We start from the raw sequence: 14,793 nt of genomic DNA, 5'->3' as shown, positions 1-14,793 counted from the left end.
TACAGATAGAAAGTAATAGTTCCTTTATTTGGATAAGTTTTGAAACTACTTCCACTTCATTTTTGTAGGGCAATGTAACTTGATCTCTAATTGTTATACTACTTATTGCTACCTCTAAAAGACCACAAAATATATAACTTAAAAATGAGGAGGGAACAAAAGGCAATCTAACAAACAGTGGACCAGGTATAATACTCTCTCAATTTTTTCAGCTGTCGGATGACAGGGTTTGGAATATTGAAGATTTGAAGGGATCTCTGTAATTCTGTGTTCTTTTTTCCCTCTCCTGGTACTGGGGATTGAACTCAGGTCCTGGGTGCTGTCTCTGAGTTTTTTGTTTTTGTTTTTGTTTTTTTGCTCAAAGCTTGTGCTCTCCAACTTGAGCCACAGCTCCATTTCTGGCTTTTTGGTGATTAATTGGAGATAAGAGTCTCACAGACTTTCTTGCCTGGGTGATCCTCTGATCTCAGCCTCCTGAGTAGCTATCTGAGATTCCAGGTGTGAGTCACTGGCACCCACATATTCTTTTTCTTTTTCTTTTTTCAGAGCAAGAAAAAGTGGAAAGGCTTTGAAAACTGAACAATTAAAACATTTCATTAGTGGGGTGCTGGTTCAAAGCCAGCATGGGCAGGAAAGTCAGTAAGACTCTATCTCCAATAAACTACCAAAAAACAAAACAAAATAAAACAAAAAAAAAAAACCAGAATGGAGCTGTGGTTCAATAGCTAGAGTACTAGACTTGAGCAAAAGAAGCTCAGGGACAGCTGGCCTTGAGTTCAAGCCCCAGGACTGGCACAACAATAACAAACCCTTACCCCCATTTCTTTAGAAGAAAATAGGAATTCTTTTTAAGCAACCGTGAAACATGTTAATTGGTGTTGTAGAAAGAGTTCAGGGGAAAATGAAGTAGGAAACAATTTCGAGCAGCGTTAATTGTTGAACAGACAAGCTTTCTTGGTCATAAAGAATTTTCCTTCAATTTAGACTTCAGTTGATGACGTAAATTGGCCTGTCTAAGCATACTTGGATATTTGTAGTCAAACTGAAGTTTAATTGTTGCTCCTCTCTTTTTCTATCTGCAGACTAAAGCTCTCAGCTCTGATTTTCTAGGTTCAGTGAGGTAACAGAAACATTTGAAGCAAAACATAGTAACAAGTCAAAGTTTATATATAGAGAATTTGGATCCCTTTTGCTCTTTAAATCCATTGCAAGTAAGTCAGAAAGTAATGGCAATGTTTCAGAACTGGGTGGCTGAGCAAAGCACTTGGAGTGGCTTCTCATGGACTATGGGAGCAGATCCACATGACGCTTAACTTTGATGGAGGGTTCTTGGACAGGTGAAACTCATTTTCTTTTAAAATTTGTATTTTTTATTGTTATTATAAAGGTCATACACAAAGGGGTTACAGTTTCATAAGTCAGGTAAAGAGTACATTTCTTTTTGGACAATATCTACCCCTTCCCTCGCTATCTCCCAGTTTTTCTCTCCTATCCTCACCCACAAGCTATATAGTTCCGTTCCAACTTAGTGTCTGGTGGGTACCACTGCTGTATTTGTTCACCCTTTGTCCCTCCATTTCTTTGGCCCCCTTACCCTCCCAAAGATAAACAAGACAAAAAGAAAAGAAAAACAACAGCAATTAAAAAACCCTCTTGTTTCCATTTCCTAGAGTTCATTTCGATAAATATTATTTTATATGGCAGGAGGCACATCGACACTGCACCTCTGTGTTCCTCCCCTGGGAGTTCCCTCCTTCGGTGTCACTGTGTGAATTCCTAGAGTCCTGTATAATTTACCATGCGAAACTCATTTTCATTGGATACTAAATCCTTCTTACTGTCTCTGAGTCATATGTCATTCACTATTTACAGGAATACATTTTCATTTTTCTTTTGTTAATAAATGAGCATTGGACAAGCACTAAAGTGATTTTTTTTTTTTACAAATGAATAAAAAAATTGCCTGGTACACATCCTAGACAACGTATCGTAATTAGTTAATTATCATTCACTACTGTGGTACTTACTTTAGTAAAGATAAACTGCAGTGATGATTTTGTCAGGAGACATTTACTTGGCTGTGAATAAAATCATAATGGTTTTAATGAGATTTCCTCTAAAATTCTATTTTCCAAAATATGTAGATGCGTCATTATCTGAAAAGCTTAGTAGAGAGGAAAGAATTTGGAACCAGTAGTTACAATACCTGGGTTCAAATCCTGGCTCTGCCCCAAATGGGAAGCTTGTATGAGTCTCTCTATAGTTTTCTTGAAGATGCCTTAATTTGATTTCTTCTTACTTTTAGGGAATTTAATATTTTAATACTGTATTAAACTTTAGAGATGAAAAAAAAATTGAGGATGGGTGCTGTTTGCTTACCCTTGTTATCCTAGTTACTTAGGAGGCTGAGCTCAAAGGAACTCAATTCAAAGTCAGCCTGGGCAGGAAAGTCGGTGTGACTCTTATCTTCAATTAACTACCAAAAAGTCAGAAGTGGAGCTATGGTTCAGGTGGTAGAATGCTGGTCTTGAGTAAAAAACTAAGCTACAGTGCCCAGGCTTTGAATTCAGCATCAGGAGTGGCACGGGAAAAAATTGAGAAACAGAATAAAATAGATATTAAATGGTTTTAAGGTTGCAATTGATAGTTTTATTAGGATTTTCTAACTCCTACCCCATCTTATCTTTGCATACTCCCTTTTTGTCATTCTTTTATTTTGATGTGTGTGTGTGTGTGTGTGTGTGTGTGTGTGTATGTATGTGTGTCTGTCTGTCTGTCTCTGCGTGTCTGGGTGTTTATCTTTGTTTATGTGGAAGGTAGATAGAGAAGGCCTGAGAAGTTTATTTTTGTCTGCCTGGCAAGATAGATTGATTTTGGCCTTTAAAAAAAATGACCAACTGACCTTATTCAATGTTTTAAGTACCAACTCTTAGAAAAGGAGAAAGGAAAAAGGGTGCTTTCCAAAGAATGACCATCTGTGCCAAGGATCAGCACTGCTGCCCACATGCCACGTGACACAGGATGTGGGCTGTGATTTAGTCTAAACACATGCTCTGCTTTTTTCTGGATGTGGTGAGGGCACTATATAATACTTCCTTTGTTATGCAACAACTTCGACTGAAAGTGCCCTCTGTCTGCCTTAAAAGCCAGCATCAATTCAGACAGACTAGAATGAAACAGAAAACTCAACCACCCTTCTCCAGCCTCCCCCACCCCTCCACCTCCCCCAAGAGCTTGGCAGCCATGTTGATGAGGATGAGGAAGGTGTTTGGGAACCTCACTCTTTAACCACTGCTGGAATGAGAGCCTGCCTGGCCAGTCCCCAGGGACGGAGTACAGGCCTCCTGACCTTGCTGCAGCCCTTCCTCTTGCTGGGCACCAAGCCACACCCCCTCCATTTCCCTTCCCTATTTCATTTCCTTGGATCCTACCCATGCAAGAATGAATAATGGTGGGATAAATGGAGTGAGTGTAATAAATCTTTCACACATGTTTGCTATGTGTTAATCTCTATATATTAAATGTCTTAACGTGAGAAACACTTTCACCCCTCCTAGCTTAAAGAAGGGACTATAAGACACAAAACATAGAATGCAACACTTTACTATTTATTGGCTGCTCTTTTGCAAGATTGTCTGGTGGGCAAAGATAATTAGAACAGCCACAGCAGCGACTCTGCAGGCCCCTTCCCTGATTCCTTACTGGCTGAGCATTAAGGAGTGTACAATCATCTCTGATAGTGCCTAAGTTTCCTTATTTTCTATTGGGTAATTTAAATATATACACTTCTTGCGATTGGTTGACTTTTAGAAGAGGGCCTTGGCTGTCGGTTGCTATATCCCATGGTTCTCTTGTGGTATGAAGGCCTTCCCATGTGTGTGTGCTTTCTGAGACATACACTGTCTTTATTGTTTTTTTTTTTAATGACTTTACAAATTTATTCTCGGAATTGGTGAAGCACTAATCATAAATAGTGATTTTATATACATGTAAGAACTAAGTGTAGATTTATCTGCAGTGTCTGGTTTAGTCAGCACCCTCTGGTTGGGTAGATGTCTGGTGGCTAGTTTATGTCATATGAACAACAACATAAAATGGTGCTTGATGGGGGAGGGAGGGAGGGAGGGATAGTGGGAGAATAATGGAGGAGTGGGTGCAATATTCAATAAGAAATGTACTGATTACCTTACTTATATAACTGTATCCTCTCTGTACAGCATCTTTACTTTCTAATTTTATCATGGTCTGCCATTCCTCCTGCAAGTTGTTTCCCCTTCAGATGCCTTGTCTGCCTGTTCTGCTTGTCTAGGGACCTTGCAGTTTCATGACATCTGCTGTTGTTATGTCAGTAAGCCTTACATCATTGTGTAAGTATGCTTCTAGTAGGTTTCATACAGTGTCAGATATATTGTCTTGAAAATGAACCACAGCTGACTTTACTTCCCACATTTACCTAATTTTTCCATAATCTCACATACAATAGAGAGATTTCCTTATATAGACTCATTTCTGTATGTATTGGATCAAAATAATGTAGCTGAATACCTTGTGTAAAGATATGAATGACCACAGATATTTTCCTTACCTTCTTCTTCTTTTTTTATTTTGGTTGTTGTTGTTGATTGTGAGGCTTGAACTAGGGGTCTGGGCACTGTCTCTGAGCTCTTCTGCTCAAGGCTAGCACTCTACCACTTTGAGACACAGCACCTCTTCCAGTTTTCTGGAGGTTAATTGGACATAAGAGTCTCATGGACTTTCCTGCCCAGGCTACCTTTGAACCATGATCCTCAGATCTCAGCCTCCTGAGTATCTAGGCATCAGCCACCAGCACCCAGATTGTTGAAGTTGTTATATTAATAAAACATTCATTAAGAAAAAGCTTGGTGGGGCTGGGAAGGTGGCTCAGTGGTAGAGCGCTTGCCTTGCATGCCTGAGGCCCTGGGTTCGATTCCTCAGCACCACATAAGCAAAAAGAAAAAAGCCGGAAGTGGCGCTGTGGCTCAAGTGGTAGAGCGCTAGCCTTGAACTGAAGAGTTGAGGGACAGTGCCCAGGCCCAGAGTTCAGGCTCCACGACTGGACACCCCCCTCTCCAAAAAAAGAAAAAGCTTGGTGAAGTCTTTACAATTTCTAGAGAACTGATTTTTTTCTTTCTATATTGTCTTAGTTACTCCTGTTGGTTTTAGTTTATCTCATAAGTGACATGAGCCTGTAGTTTTGTTTTTTTCTTGCACAAATTTTATAGTTTTAGAAACCAGGAATCTGATTGTATAGGCTTAGTTTTTTAAATCTAAATTAAATTAAAATAATTACTTAGTTTTTTTTTGTTACTGGCACTGGGGCATGAACTCAGGGCCTGGACACTATCCTTAGCTTTCCTCCTCAAGGTTGGTGCTCTGTCACTTGAGCCACAGGTCTTCCGCTAGCTTTTTGGTGGTCAATTGGAGATCAGCCCAGGCTGCTTCTAACCTTAATCATCAGATCTCAGCCTTCTATAATCAGCTAGGATTACAGGGATAAAACACCAGTGCCCAGCTTTTAACGTTTTCTCAAACTAATAATTTGATATAGAATTTAATATGTCTTTGAAAGTTCACTACACTTCACACACAGGGCTACTTGAAATTGTTTTTATCTTCTTTTCTTATGTGTTGTAGGGATTTCTTTACCTTTTAATATTCTTTAATGTTTACTGGTTTATTCAACGTTTCCTTTCTTTCTGTACCAACTTGGGATTTGAAGATTTTGTGACTATTCAGTCATCAGATTTTTCAAAATTCCTAATTATCCATAAAATATGGATATTACATTGATTATTACATTGCTGGTACTGGAGTTTGAATTTAGGACCTAGTGCTTGCTTGGCTTGCTTGCTCAGCTGGTGCTCCTTATCACTTAAGTTATGCCTCTAGCTTGGCTTTTTGCCAGTTGTTTCAGATTTGGAATCTTGAAAACTTTCCTGCTTCAGCTGGCCTTGAATCAGAATCCTTCAGATCTCAGTCTCCTGAATAGCTAGGATTACAGATGTGAGTCCCTAATGCTCACATTTATATTATGTTTAGTCTCTAGTGTTTTCTTACTTTATTTTGTTTATTTGCCTCTAATGTCAGTTTTTCTTGAGTTTTTTTCCTAGACGATAGCCTATATTATTAAACTCCTGTTTTGAGAACAAGCTTCTGGTTTTCTTCGTCTTTATTATTTTTATAGCGATAGTTTGCATCTGGCATGCCTTCCAAAGTCTCCTGTTTTCCAAAGACTTGGTCCTTAGGGGGACATGGTGGACCTTGGGGAGATGGGGTCTCAAGGAAGAGCTCTGTTGATGGGTCAGCAGAGGAGGTGTCAGCTCCCACCCCTCTCCTTTTCTTTTTCTGCTTCCAAGCTGCCGCAAGGTGTGACCTTTGTCACATTGTGCCACCTGTCCAAAGCAACCATAGACTGAAGTCTCTGAAATCCTGAGCCAAAAATAAATCTTTCCTCCCTTTTACATTGATTATTGCATGCATTTTGTGACAATAACAGAAATCTAGTGATTCATTATTCACTATTTTTTATGTTACTCATTTTCTTCACTTCTTCTGTCAGAGTCTTACTGTATACCTGAGTCTGACCAGGAGCTCAGTGGTGCAGAATGTAGTGTCTAGAACCCAGTAGTGTCTAGAATTCTCCACCCTCTTGTTCTAGTCTCCTGAGTGCCAGCCTTACAGGAGTGTGCTTCACTATCTTCCTCTTTTGTATCTCTTCAACTTAATTCTGTGGCTCTTCCCTTAATTCCTGAAGTTCAATCATTAATTTGTCTTCTTGATAAACATTTAAAAATTCAACTTTCCTTTGGAGTATTATTTTTTATATATCCAACATAGTTCAAAAAGTAGGCTTGTATTACAGTTATTTCTAATTATTTCTTGTTTGAAAAGTAGGATAGCTTGGTACCATATATTTACAACCAGAAGACATTTGATTATTATTAATTATGATGAATTTTATTATTCTAGATGAATGTAATACACAAAATATGGTATGGAATGCATTCAGTATTCCTGTGCTTTAATCCGAGATTTCATTTTAAAAATGTTATACATTTGTAAAGAATGAGTATCTTCTGTTAAGTTGAAACATCTCTATATCAAATAGGTGGAATTTATTTATATTATTAAAGCTATCTGTATTTTTATGTTTTTCAGGTTATTTTAGCATCCAGTAGAAATGTTAAATCATGTTGATTAATTTTTTCTTTTTCTTGTGTACTGATTGGAATATCTCTCAATTTTTACTCTTGTTTGTAATATTTTTTATTCCTTATGATAGCTTTTTTTTAAAATATTAGGATTGCTAACAAATCATTCACGCACACACATATATATATATATCCACATATATTGCTCTTTTCTCTTTTAAATTCTTCTCTGATTAAAAAACATTTCTCCACACAATGATATAAGACTTAAACAAATCAGTCTAAGTCCTTTTGTTTGGTAAGTTTAACCATTCACTTTTTTGTAATTATTGTTGGTTATCTCCTTCTGTCTCAAAAATACTGATATTTTCTAGCATCTTACTCTGTTGTTTTCCCATATATACTTCTATTTTTTCTTGGTTTTATGTTTTTGTTACCTCACCCTTACTTCTTGTATCTCTTATCATACTTCCTGCAATTCTTCTCTATCTTTGGTGTACTTTACTATTTATTTAAAAAAAAACTTTTTATTGGCTTATATTAGTAATATGGGGCTGAGGATTTCATTGTTAAATCTCTATACTTGTTTATACCATCTCCCAATCTATAGCACTTCCTTGCCCTCTTCTTCCTCAAAAATAGTATCCCTAACATGTTTCCTTGTTTCAAAAAAATCCATTTCTACAGTGTTCTCCTCCTCCTCCTCCTCCTCCTTCTTCTTCTTCCTCTCCTCTTCTTCCTCCTCTCCTCCTTCTTCTTCCTCTCCTTCTCCTTCTTTGCTGTCATCTTTTTATTTTTGATGCTGCTACTGGGACTTGAACTTCAAGTCCTAGGCATTGTCCCTGAGCTTGCTTGCTTGCTTATTTATTTATTATTTATTTAGCTCTGGGCTAGAACTCTACCAGGAGTGATTAATTGGATATGAGTTTCATGAACTTTCCTGCTGGGGCTGGCTTCCAATGGTGATCCTCAGATCTCAGCCTCCTAAGTAGCTAGGATTACAGGCTACCTTTCTTTATCTCCCAGCCACACACCTTGCTCCAGCTCATCCCTACTCACCAGCAGTGTGTATTTTTCCTACCTCTCATCCTCCCATTGATCACTTGCTTGTGTTGAGTTTCTCTATGCTGTCCTCTCAATTGCTTTTTCCAAAACACTTTGCACTATGAGTTCTTAGGTGGCAAACATTTTTAAGCCTCATAGAATTGAGACTAATTTGAATGTATTCTCAATATTGAGTGATATTTGACAGGCTTGAACTCGGAGACTGGTGCTCTCATCACTCATGGCTGGGTGTTTACCACTTAAGCTATACCTCTACTGTTAGGTTTTTGCTGGTTAAAGGGCAGTGTCTTCTGGATCTCAGCTCCTGAGAAGCTCTGATGATAGGTGTGATGTGTGAGCCACGGATGCCTGACTTCCTGGTCTTCATTATTCCAAAGCTATAATTCATTAAAAAGATACCATAGTATTTAATTTATTTTTTATTGTTATTATAAATATGATGTCCAGAGGGGTTACAGTTATATGTCAGGTAAAGAGTACATTTATTATTATTTTTGTTGGTGTGGGGCTTGAACTCAGGGCCTGAGTGCTGTCCCTGAGTTCATTTGCTCAAGGCTAGCACTCTACCACTTTGAGTAATAGCTCCACTTCTGGTTTTTGAGTGGTTAATTGGAGATAAGAGTCTCATGGATTACAAGTATGTACCACCATGCATGGCTATCTTTACTTCTTAATAAGTAATAAGCACCTTCTTAAGGATTTTTCCCCTTGGGAAAATTTTTCTTTTTTTTAATGATAATGATTTTTTTATTGTGAAAATACTGTACAATTACATGGGCAAGATAATGAGTACATTTCTTGTCAAGCATTGTTGCCTCCTCCTTTATTTCCCCTTCTTATCCTTTCCCATTGCCCCCTCCTCTGCCCCCTTGGATCCCCCCGTCTCGCCCCTCACTGCCAAAGTTGTAAAGTTCATTTTTCAACATAAAGACTTGTACATCTACATCTCGTTGTTGCAATGGGTCCACCTGTATCCCTATTTAAACGATTTGTTTTTTCCCTTCCCCTCCACAAATTATACCAACATCAAATACAGTGAAAGCAGGAGTTATATCATGGGGGAGGAGTATACAAAGCAACAAAGAAATCATATAAATATGTTAGAAACAATCACATAAAAGAAAAAAATTTGAATACTTATCTTGGGTTCATTTTGCCTAACATCAACTTATCTGACCTATTCTGCTTGTCTCAGACATACTAGTTATTGCAAATAAGGGAAACCATGGGGCCTATGTTTCTTTGGGCTTAGCTTACTTCACTTAATATAATTGTTTCCAAGTCTTTCCATTTCCTAACAAATGGGGCAATGTCATTCTTTCTGACAGAGGCATAGAATTCCATTGTGTATATATACTACATTTTCTTGATCTATTCATCTAGTGAGGGGTATCTGGGTTGGTTCCATGTCTTAGCTATGGTAAATAATGCTGCAATAAACATGGTTGTGCTGGTAGCTTTAGTATGGTCTTGTTTGTGATCATTTGGGTAAATGCCCAAAAGTGGGATTGCTGGGTCATAGGGGAGCTCTATGTGAAATCTTTTGAGGAACCTCCATACTGCTTTCCAAAGTGGTTGAACAAGTTTACACTCCCTTGGGAGTATTTTCTTGACAACATTTTTGCTAACATATTAAATTATATCTGTTCAAACATATTCCACGGACTGTCAAAAGATACTATTTAGGGCTGGGAAGGTGGCTCAGTGGTAGAGCACTTGCCTTACATGAATGAGGCCCTGGGTTCGATTCCGCAGCAGAAGCAGAAAAAAAAGCCAGAAGTGGCACTGTGGCTCAAGTGGTAGAGCACTAACCTTGAGCAGAAGAGCTGAGGGACAGCGCCCAGGCCCAGAGTTCAGGCCCCATGACCGGAACCCCTCCCCCCCCAAAAGATAGTATTTAATGAAAGACTTCTCAGGCTAAATAAATTTAGGAAGTGTTGAATTAAACAAAATTCAACATGTTCTTTCCTCTCTTCTTCCTCATAAGAACTTACTGTCTTTCATATGTTTCGAGAATCTCTAAGGGATAAAAAGGAAGTGGGATGCCTGGCACTTAGGAGGCTGAGATCTGAGGATTGTGGTTTGAAGCCAGCCTGGGCAGGAAAGTCTGAGACTTTTATCTTTAACAGACTACCAAAACTGCTAGAAGTGAAACTATGTCTCAAATGGTAGAGTGCTAGCCTTGAGCAGAAAAGCCAAGTAAGAGCACAAGGCTCTGAGTTCCAGTCCCAGTTCTGGGCACCTGGGCATGCACACCCACCAGTTCACACAATTGCATGAAGACAATGTTTATGTGCGCCTTCTCTTCTTTTGTTGTGATTGGGACAGGTAATCTAACAATTACCTGTACTGCAAAAGTTATCATGATTTTTTTTTTGAAATCTACATTTAATGTTCTGGCTATTTGTGGATACTACATAGAAAATGGTAGATCCAGGTAACTACATGTACTTAAGTATTAATATAGATGCTTTTCTCCCTGGATCTGATGAATACAATCACACATTAAAAATAGAGCTTGGAAAAGTGCCCAAGTTTATTGTGTCAAAACAAAGGAATCAAGCCTGGGTTTTCAAGTCTAAGTTAAATAGAAAATGCATGCTTTATCTTTCTGTTTTCTGAACAACACTTGCTTGCATTTCCTATGTGATCAGAACTGAGCCTGCTTTTCATGTTCCCGTTAGATTTTTGGCATTGTCTGTTCAGGAAATGGAGAAACAGATGGAGATCATGAGGCCTTACAGGAGTAGATCAGGAGTGATGAGTGTGGCAAAGAGACAGAGGAGCTGTCTCCGTGAAAGATGGAGGAACAGCTAAGTCAAACCCAAGCATCCTTAAACTTTCCAGCATTCTGTCTTGAACTTGGAAATACTGGCACCCTGTCGTTCCCTTAGGAGTTTCTTCTGGCCTTTTCCCAGGTCTGGGGGAGAGGTGGTAGATGCATGCAGCCTATGGTTCAATCAGCCCCAAATGATGCCTGCATCTTTAGGCCTCTTGCTCTGTGTTGTGCCAGAAAGTTGATAGAACAAAGGAGCTTATTCATTCTCAGGCCCTTGGAGAAAAAAAGATCTGTGTCTTGTGACAAAAAAATCTTCATCAGCACATTCTGTTGGAAGAAAATGGTGGCAGTCTCCTTGCATCTACCTGTCTTCTTTACCAGAGATGGGGAAAAAATAATAAAATCCAGTGATTAAATGAACTTCTGGGAAATAGCTGGGAACTAGTTCAAGGTCTTATGATCATCAGTCTCTGAACCTTTTGAGGGACCATGGATGAAGTCTGAAGGATATAAGATTCCTGAAAAGGTGTGTGACATTTGTAATCAATCCCCTTTTTGGGGAAAAAGTTCATAACTTCATTATATTCTAAAATGAGGTGAAAGCCTAATAAGATAAAATAAGAATTCAGCCAGGTGCTGGTGGCTCATGCCTGTAATCCTAGCTACTCAGGAGGCTGAGATTAGGATAGTTTTGAAGCCAGCCCAGGTAGGAAAGTCCATGTGACTTTTATCTCTAACAACTAAAAAGAAACTGGAAGTGGAGCTGTGGCTCAAATGGTAGAGTGCTCTCCTTGAACAAAAAAGCTCAGGGACAGTGCCCACACTCCAAGTTCAGTACCCAGGACTGCTCCTTACTCAATTTAGCCAGCTAGCTTGGCACTGATGGCTCATGCTTATAATCCTAGCTACACAGGAGGCTCAGATTTGAGGACAGAGATTTAAAGTCAGCCCAGGTAGGAAAGTCTACAAAACTCATATTTCTAACTAATAACCAAAAAGCCAGAAGTGGAGCTGTGGTTCAAGTGTAGAGTTCCAGCCTTGAATGAAAAAGCTGAAGGACTGTGCCCAGGTCCTGAGTTCAAGGTCCAGTCTCAGCACACACCACACACACACAGACACACAGACACACATACATTTAGCCTAATTTGCTTACCTAAGATATATGAAAAATTGAGTCTTTGAGAAATTGAATAAGTTTTTATATTTAGTGTTTAAACAAAGCATATCTTCTTTCCTCACTCCTTATAAATAATGAGAAACAAATTATCTACGTAAGTTGCTTTGGGGCTATATCAGTTGAAGTTCAGCCAAGAGACAGAATTCATTCTAGGCTTTTCAGTGGGAGGGGTTTAATAAAAGGAATATATCAGATAGGTTGTAAAGGAGCTCACAGCCAAACAGGGGACCATGAGGCCACCAGAAAGCCTCCACAGCCGCACACTGCCCCTTCCTTCACGTTAGAGCCTCAAGGGGAAGGTGATGTTTTAGAGCCTTAAAACCAGGGAGAGGGTTCCCTCCAGTGAGCAGATGCTGCAGAAGAACCAGGACTTGTTAGTGGCGCCACCTACAGCAAGAGAAGGTGAAGGTCTCCTGCCGGCTTCATTGCACCTGCAGTGTCTGCCACTGGCAAAACCTACCTGGAAGGCAGAGCACATGTAGCTCTGGGAACTGTAGTTCTCTGAAATATAGGTGAAAATTAGACATGGGTCAAATTTCTGATAACGGGGGGGGGCAGAGAGAGACACAGAGACAGAAAGAAACAGAGAGACACAGAGAGATGTCAGAGAGAGACAGAGAGACAGAGAGAGAGGAAGGGAGAAAGAGACAGAGAGAGGGGGGGGAGAGACAGAGGGACATAGAGAGAGACAGAGAAAGAGATGAAACAGAGAGAGAGACAGAGAGACAGAGAGACAGGAAGGGAGAGGGAGACAGAGAGAGAGAGAGAGAGAGAGAGAGAGAAAGAAAGAGAGGGAAGTTGTCATCTAGCATAGGTTCTCAAAATCATATGACAAGCAAGGTTGTATAGAGTCAATATTAGACCTGGGTGCTGGTGACTCATGCCTGTAATCACAGCTACTTGGGAAACTGAGGTCTGAAGATTACAGTTCAAAGCCAGCCTGGGCAAGAAAGTCTGTGATACTCATCTCTAATTAAGCACCAAAAGAGCTGGAAGTGGGGCTGTGGCTCAAGTGGTAGAGTTCTAGTCTTAAATAAAGAAAGCTCAGGGACCTAACCCAGGCCCTGAGTTCAAGCCTCAGGACCAGTATCCCCAACTCCCCCAAAAGAGAAATATCTGTGCAGAACTTACAAAATTCAGGTTTTACCCCTGGTGTTGGAATACAGAATTCTGTTGTTGACTGAGCAATTCATGTCATATTTGGTGTTGCTTTGGGGTCATCTTGTATGAAAGTAATAAAATTACAAGGCTAAAATCATACGACTTGATGACATATCTTGAGAGGTTGTCAGAAACTAAAAGAATGGGTAAAGGTAACTGCACATTGAGTCAGAAGTTTTTTTGTCCTTGTCTATCTGTTACTGTCTCAATAAAGATATTGCCTAGGGTTACCTAGTAAGTAGAAAGCTAGATGAAATGATGGAAGAATTGCATGTAATATAATATAATGGCTAGTTACAGTCTCATTTTTTCTTTTAATTCATTTTATCCTTTCCAGAGACTCTGAAACACATATAGGTCGAATGCTGCTATGATATAATATAAATTTACTGAATTCCTTTTAAAATGTGCCAAATATTCTGCTTAGGAACAGAAATAAAAGATGAGCAAGACATGATTCCTGAACTTAAAGGATTTATTTGGAATAGTGTATTCAGACTGCTGAAAAGCCAGTTTAAGGACTCAAGACTGCAAAGGAAGTTAATTGTGTGGTAGATTACTTTTTTAGACAAATGATTTTTTTTTTGGGTCCGGTCGTGGGGCCTGAACTCTGGACCTGGGCGCTGTCCCTCAGCTCTTCAGCTCAAGGCTAGAGCTCTACCACTTGAGCCACAGCGCCAGTTCTGGCTTTTTTCTTTTTTCTTCTGTGGTGCTGAGGAATTGAACCCAGGACCTCATGCATGTAAGGCAAGAGCTCTACCACTGAACCACCTTCCCAGCCCCTAGACATATGATTTTTAATTCTGTTATCTCCAGCCATGGATAGCCTTGTTACTTTTTCTCTAAGCTTTGATTCTAGTCAAACCCCCAAAATCTGTTTGCATGTTATTTCCCATTGAGATTGGAAATACATTTGTGTTAGTGAACTTCTATTTTCCAGCTCCATCTAAAGCCAGGCACCCATGCCTCACAGTTATCTATTATCTTAGCAATATCTATATCTCAGGAAGCTGAGATTTGAGGATCCAGGTTCAAAACCAGCCTGAACAGATAAATCCAAAAGATACTTGTCTCCAATTCAGTAGCAAAAAAGAGCCAAAAGTGGAAAGGTAGTTCAAGTGGTCGAGTACTAGCTATGACTAATTAAGCCTAGTAGAGTTCAAACCCCAGTACCAACACACAACAAGACTCTGTCTAGCTGTGGCTCCAGTGGTACAGTGCTTGCTTTGAGCCAGAAAGCTTAGGGACAGTGCCCAGGCCCTGAGTTCAAGTCTCAGGACTGCACATACACTACTAAGTCCATCTAAGCCCCGGCTTCTGGGCAGATTGCATCTACTTCACTTTGCTGCTCAAGATGAAGTTGTTTTAGGGTGTAAGATGAAGTTGTTTTAGGGTGTAAGATGAAGGTATTTTAGGGTGTAAGATGAAGATGTTTTAGG

This window comes from Dipodomys spectabilis, unplaced genomic scaffold (genome assembly GCF_019054845.1).
Source record: "Dipodomys spectabilis isolate Male_0828 unplaced genomic scaffold, ASM1905484v1 ptg000102l, whole genome shotgun sequence".
Lineage (NCBI taxonomy): Eukaryota > Metazoa > Chordata > Mammalia > Rodentia > Heteromyidae > Dipodomys > Dipodomys spectabilis.
Note: the sequence above shows the minus strand (reverse complement) of the source record.